This window comes from Scylla paramamosain, chromosome 46 (assembly GCF_035594125.1).
Source record: "Scylla paramamosain isolate STU-SP2022 chromosome 46, ASM3559412v1, whole genome shotgun sequence".
Classification (NCBI taxonomy): Eukaryota; Metazoa; Arthropoda; class Malacostraca; order Decapoda; family Portunidae; genus Scylla; species Scylla paramamosain.
The window spans coordinates 3,508,358-3,515,346 of NC_087196.1; positions in this window are offsets into that span (position 1 = coordinate 3,508,358).

A 6,989-nucleotide genomic window follows, 5' to 3' on the forward strand; every position below is an offset into this window, starting at 1 on the left:
GATAAACACACCTGTTCGACCCTTGTTCCAAATTATACTCTTCCATACTAATATACAGCTATTAACACCCTGTTCCACATCTGCTGCACACGTCTTCCATAACCGCTGCACAACGATTCCACACCACCACGTTCAACACCTGCTACGCACAATTTTATTCCTGCTCCAGGTCTGCTACACACACACACGTCTCATACGCGCCACACATATGCAGTACATCTGAAAACACCTACTCTACACATGCCACACATTTATTGTACACTCAAATTATCCTTGCAATAGCTACAACATATCCACACGTGTAAAAGACGTTTCTACACAGACCTACCCCACACCTGTCACACATACACTTATGCTCCCTCTATTTCACACCTGCAGTACATCTCCATCAGTGCCTTAGAAACTTTTCTTTCTTTTTTATGGAGGGGGCAGCGGCCAAGGACAACAAAACCGCAATAAAAATAAATAAATAAATAAAAAAAAATGAGGGGCCGCTGGGGTACCGGTCACCGAACAGAGTCGAAAGCGATAGTCAAAAATTACAGGATAAGTGTCTTGAAACCTCTCTCTTGAAAGCGTTCAAGTCATAGAAAGAAGGAAGAAATACAGAAGCAAGCAGGGAGTTCTAGAGTTTTGCCAGAGAAAGGGATGAATGATTGAGAATACTGCTTAATTCGTTCATTAGAAATACGGACAGAATAGGGGTGATAGAAAGAAGAGTCTTTTGCAATGAGGCCGCGGGGAGGAGGGGAGGTATGCAGTTGGTAAGATAAGAAGAGCAGTTGGCAGGAAAATAGTGCTAGAAGATAGCAAGAGATGCAACATTTCGGGGAAGAGAAAAGAGGTTGAAGACAGTCAGTTAGAGGAGATGAGTTGATGAGAAGAAAATATTTTTATTCCACCGTCTCTAAAAGAGCGGTATGAGTGGAACTCCTCCCTCCCATACATGTGAAGCATACTCCATACAAGAACGGATAAGGCACCTTCTACAGAGTTAGCAGCTGGGGTGTGAAAAAAAAAAAAAAGTGGAGAGGACTCAGAACACCTAACTTAATAGGAAGGCTGTTTTAACTAGAGATGAGGTATGAAGTTTTAGTTTAGATTATAAGGAAAGGACAGACCGAGGAGTGTTCAGTGTAGAAGAGGAGGACAGTTGAGTTTCATTGAAGAAAAGGGGATAGTTGTCTGGAAGGCTGTGTCGAGTTGGTAGATGGAGGAATTTAATTTTTGAGTCATTGATATGATTTTAAATTTGCTCTGCCCCAACTGGAAATTTTAGAGAGATCCAAAGTCAGGCTTTCTGTGGCTTCCCTGCGTGAACTGTTTACTTCCTGATGAGCTGGACGTCTGCGAAAAGAAGTGGAAAAGTGCAGGATGGTATCATCAACGTAGGAGTGAATAGGACAAGAAGTTTGGTTTAGAATATCATTGATGAATAATAGGAAGAGAGTGGGTGACAGGATAGAACTCTGAGGAAACACCACTGTTAAATAGATTTATGAAAAGAACAGTGACCATCTACCAGATCAATAATAGAATGGTTCTGAGAGGAAACTTGAGATGAAGTTACAGCACAGATAAATTAAAAGAAGATGAGGCTTAGAAGAGGAGAGGTTGTGTTCTGCAGAGTGAAAATTAGATCTAAGACCGCGAATGTTGCAAAATTTAATGAAGAAATTTAAGATGGGTGTCAAGAGACATGGGGTTGATACCAGAAGAGCAGTCCGACCTAGGGACATTTGTGCTACCCTCCTTAGGTGGGGACTCCGAGGCTGGTGTAGGAGTCGCCATATTAATTTTGAATCTCGAGTGAAGGGTATGTATGTAATTAGGTACATGTAGTTTTGCGTGAAGGAGGAGAGTTGTCTTTAGAGCACAGGCTGTGACTGCCCCCTTGCGTTGTGAGACACAAAGAGAAACGTTCAGTGAAGTCACAGCTGGGTTTACTTGCGATCCTCTACACATATACATATAGTGTTTATTTCCAATAATTTGTAGGGTACCACAAGGGTCACTTTAAGGACAACTTTTATTTTTAATGTGAATAAGCTTTCTTGATAATGGGATTGGTAGTGATATTGATAAATTTGTGGACGGCACGATAATATGTTGGATAATTAACTCAGTTTCTGATGCACTCGCTTGCAGGCAGATAAGATGAATGAATGACAACTAGATGATAAATGCAATCTAATGTAAGCAAATGAAATGTATTCAACGTTAGTAGAAAAATCTACGTAATAGGTATACAATAAAGAACGAAATTCCGGGAAAATCAGAGGGTGAAAAAGATTTATGAGTTATAGTTAGCTCTGATCTCCGGCAATGAAAACAATACAGAGAGGCCAGAAATAAAGCATACCTTTTAGTACGATTAATTTTCAGGAGCGTCAAACGTAGAGGTCCCGGAGTATTACTAAACTTATATTTAGCATCAGTCAAACCTCATCATTCTACATTATGCTGCGCTGCTTTGGTCCCATTATTGCAGCAAAGACATGGCCACGTATATCAGAGACAGCACAGGCAAATCACGGAAAAGATACAGGGTATGAGAAATGGTGCTTTCGAAAGGAGATTGAAGCTTTTGAATTTTCCATAATTTAGAAAGCCGCAGATCAAAAGGGGATCTGACAGAGGTTTTTAAACAGACAAAAGGGATATAACAAAGATGACATAAACAGAATCCTCAAGATCAGTAACCACGATGAGACAAGAAACAGTGGGCTCAAGCTTGGATAGGAAGAAACTCCTCCTCAAACAGTCATACATGAATGGAATACGCTCAGTAATCACATCGTTAGTATCGAGTCAACAGAGAGCTTCAAAAGATTAGATAAGGGGATGATAAGTGAAAATAGTTAGACATGATATACAAAGGGACTGCTATGTATAGGCCTGATGGATATTTCCATTTTTTCTTATTTCCTTGAGCTTCTTGTGTGTCTTATGTTGCACTTATAGTTCCAGAGCCCATCCACCAACGACCACAGACATCTTCCCGATCCTAATGTGAGGCGAGTTCATGGCTTTGGGAACCACTGATCAACACATTCCACACCTGCTACACACTGTATGCCCATTGCACACCTGCTTCACTATCATAAATGTATCCCTGTTCAACACAATTCTGTTCAACACAATTGTTTTATGATAGATACGGACACACACACACACACACACACACACACACACACACACACACACACACACACACACACACACACACACACACACACAAGACAGACACCAGACGCAAAGGGTTTAAAGCCATTTATTAAACTTTTTTTTTTAAGGAGAAAGAGTTAAAAAAATAGAGCGTGACGTTAATGGATACTTCTCTCTCTCTCTCTCTCTCTCTCTCTCTCTCTCTCTCTCTCTCTCTCTCTCTCTCTCTCTCTCTCTCTCTCTCTCTCTCTCTCTCTCTCTCTCTCTCTCTAGTACGTATGAGATGGGGTATAACTGAAAATAATCTTTAATCTATCTTTGATTTCTTTAATCTTGTTGTCTATTATCTCCTATTAAAACTTGGAGAATATATTTGTTGCCGGAATTTAATCTCTCTCTCTCTCTCTCTCTCTCTCTCTCTCTCTCTCTCTCTCTCTCTCTCTCTCTCTCTCTCTCTCTCTCTCTCTCATCTATTAATTTATCTGTTTCATCCTTTTTCTGTTTGTATTTTATGTTGTATGTGCGTAGTATTTCTTTCTCTATCTACGTCTATTTTTCTCTATTCCTTTCTGACAATGTACGTATTTCCCTCTTTGTTTTATCTATCATTTATTCTTAGCGCCTATTTTGCCTTCTTTGATTGAGAATTCTTCTGTATGTTTCCCTTTGTCGATCTATTCTCTCTCTCTCTCTCTCTCTCTCTCTCTCTCTCTCTCTCTCTCTCTCTCTCTCTCTCTCTCTCTCTCTCTCTCTCTCTCTCTCTCACACACACATTCGTCACCGTCACCGTCTGTGCTGAGTCAGGGATCCCCCAGTTCTAAGTGACGCTCATAACTTCTCCTCCTGCCCCTCATTTTCTCTCTCTCGCTCACTTTTCCTCTCTCTCTCTCTCTCTCTCTCTCTCTCTCTCTCTCTCTCTCTCTCTCTCTCTCTCTCTCTCTCTCTCTCTCTCTTCCCTTGCTGCTTTTAATTTCTCAAATCTCTTTCTTCTTCCTTATTCAGGTGTGCGTCATTTATTTTTCTTCTCTTCCTGTCTTACCTTCGTTTTTATTCTATTTTTCCTTCTATTTTTCATTATTTTTTCTTTTTTTATTTTCTTTCATCCATCTTTCTCTTCATCTGCTTTCTTCGAGATGAATAGAATATCATGTAATTTTTGCGTTCTTTCCTTCTGTTTGTTTGTGTGTCTGTCTCTTTCTCTTTTCTTGTTTGCTTCTCTGTCTTTTAAATCTCTATGACCGTCTGTCTCTTTCCATCAGCCTATCTTCATTGATTTTCAAATACTATACTCTTACTTTAGATTTAAAATTTCAATGTTTTTTTTTTTTTCTTATCAGTAAGTAATTATTTTGCTGTTTTAGAATGTCATGCTCTCTCTCTCTCTCTCTCTCTCTCTCTCTCTCTCTCTCTCTCTCTCTCTCTCTCTCTCTCTCTCTCTCTCTCTCTCTCTCTCTCTCTCTCTCTCTCTCTCTCTCTTCGTCCGTCCGTGTGTATGTATGTGTGTGTGTGTGTGTGTGTGTGTGTGTGTGTGTGTGTGTGTGTGTGTGTGTGTGTGTGTGTGTGTGTGTGTGTGCGTCAACATTTCCCCCCGGAGTTGGTAATACTGCTAGTGTCGCCTTCTTCGCCTGCCTTATAATTCAGTGTTGCAGTATTGCCAACCTTGCGAGAGAACGTCAGCCACAGGGGAGCAGTGAGGAGGAGGAGGAGGAGGAGGAGGAGGAGGAGGAGGAGGAGGAGGAGGAGAAGAAGGATAAACTGGAAAGGAAGATAAAAGAATAAGATTATGTTTTAAGGCGCTCGTAAAATTTCTTATCGGTACGAGAGAGAGAGAGAGAGAGAGAGAGAGAGAGAGAGAGAGAGAGAGAGAGAGAGAGAGAGAGAGAGAGAGAGCAGACTGGTTGAGAACACGGGAATTAGATAACAAACTGCAATGAAAAAAACAAAAAACAAAAAAAACAAAGCAGAAGAGGAAAAATAGCAAGAGAAATATAAAAGAAGAAGAGAAAGTAAGGGAAACAAAAATCTACAAATCTACAGTAAGACAAAAGAAGAAGAAGAAGAAGAAGAAGAAGAAAAAAAACAAGAAGAAAAAAGAAGAAAAGTTGAAGAAAATTATGATAAAAATGATGACAATAAGATGAGAGTAATAATGATGATAATAATAATAATAACAATGATAATAATAATGATGATGATGATGATGATAATGGTGATGATAATGAAAAGACAAATATGGAAAAAAGAGAAAGAGGATGGTTGAAAAGTTGAAAGGGAAAGAAAGGAATAAGGAAAAATATCATTGAAAAAGGAGGAAATTAACGAGAATTACTGAATCTAAGAGAGGCAGACACAAAAGATAACAAAGAAGGAAGAGACAGAATAAAAACATAAAAGAGAGAAAAAAGGGAAAATGAGAAGAGAACGAGGAGAGGAACGACAAGAAAATGAGAAAGTTAAGAGAATGGAAACAGAGACAAGACAAAGCGATGAAGAGAGGAAAATTAAGAGTAGGAAAAGGAGGAGAAGAAAGAGAAGGAGGAAGAGAGAGAGAGAGAGAGAGAGAGAGAGAGAGAGAGAGAGAGAGAGAGAGAGAGAGAGAGAGAGAGAGAGAGAGAGAGAGTAAGCAAAGCGGAAACAGCAGGAGGGAAATATGAGAGGAGGTATAGATATATGAGGAGGAGGAGGAGGAGGAGGAGGAGGAGGAGGAAGAGGAGAAGGAGTTAAAAGGAAAGCTCACTTCGATTCAAGTACTAGATTGAATAACTGGTGAAAAGATGAGGAGTAAGAGGAGGAGGAGAAGAAAGAGGACGAAGAGGAGAAGGAAGGAAAGGAGGAGAAAGAAGAGGAAGAGGAGGTAGGCTAATAAACGCAGCATCTCCAAAAGCTATTTTAAAAAGTAATAATAATGAGGAGAAAAGAGAGAAGAAGAAGAAGAAGAAGGGAAAAAATATGAAAACCTGCAAATTTTACCGAAAATAATGAGAGTAATTAAAACTAGAAAAAAAAAATGGAAGGTCATGAACAGGAAAAGGAGCATGGTAAGGCGATGACAGACAGTAATGAAGGGGAGAAAAAATTACAGGAAAAGCTCAAGAAGAAAAGGGGAAAAGAAACTACAAAATGAATAGTATAACTTATTAACATTTAAAAAAAAATTGAACGAAAAATTACAACCACAATTACTACTACAAGTACTTTTTTCCCACCTCCTCCTCCTCTTCCTCCTCTTTCTCCTCCTACAGCAACAAGATAAACAACAACAACAACAAATACTACTTCAGCTATTACCACTAGCACAACTTCTATTACTACTACTACCACTACTACTACTACTACTACTACTACTACTATTACTACTACTACTACTACTACTACTACTACAACAACAACTACAAGAACCATTCCTCCTTCTCCTTCTCTTCTTCCTCCTTCTGGAACAACAACACTACTAACAACAATAAAACAACAACAAAACAGGGGTGAGAGAAAGAAGAAAGTCATGTGCAGCGAGGCCGCGGGAGGAGGAGAGGCATGCAGTTAGCAAGATCAGAAGAGCAGTTAGCATGAAAATAGCTGTAGAAGACGACAAGAGATGCAACATTGTAGCGATGAGAGAGAGAGAGAGAGAGGTTGAAGACAGTCAGAGGAGAGGAGTTGGTAAGACGAAAAGCTTTTGATTCCACCCTGTCCAAAAGAGCGGTATGAGTGGAACGCCTCCATAAATGTGAAGCGCACTCGATACATGGACGGATGAGGCCGCGGCACAGACTTAGCAGCTGATGGGTGACAAAAACTAGCGGGAGACGACTTGTAACGCCTAA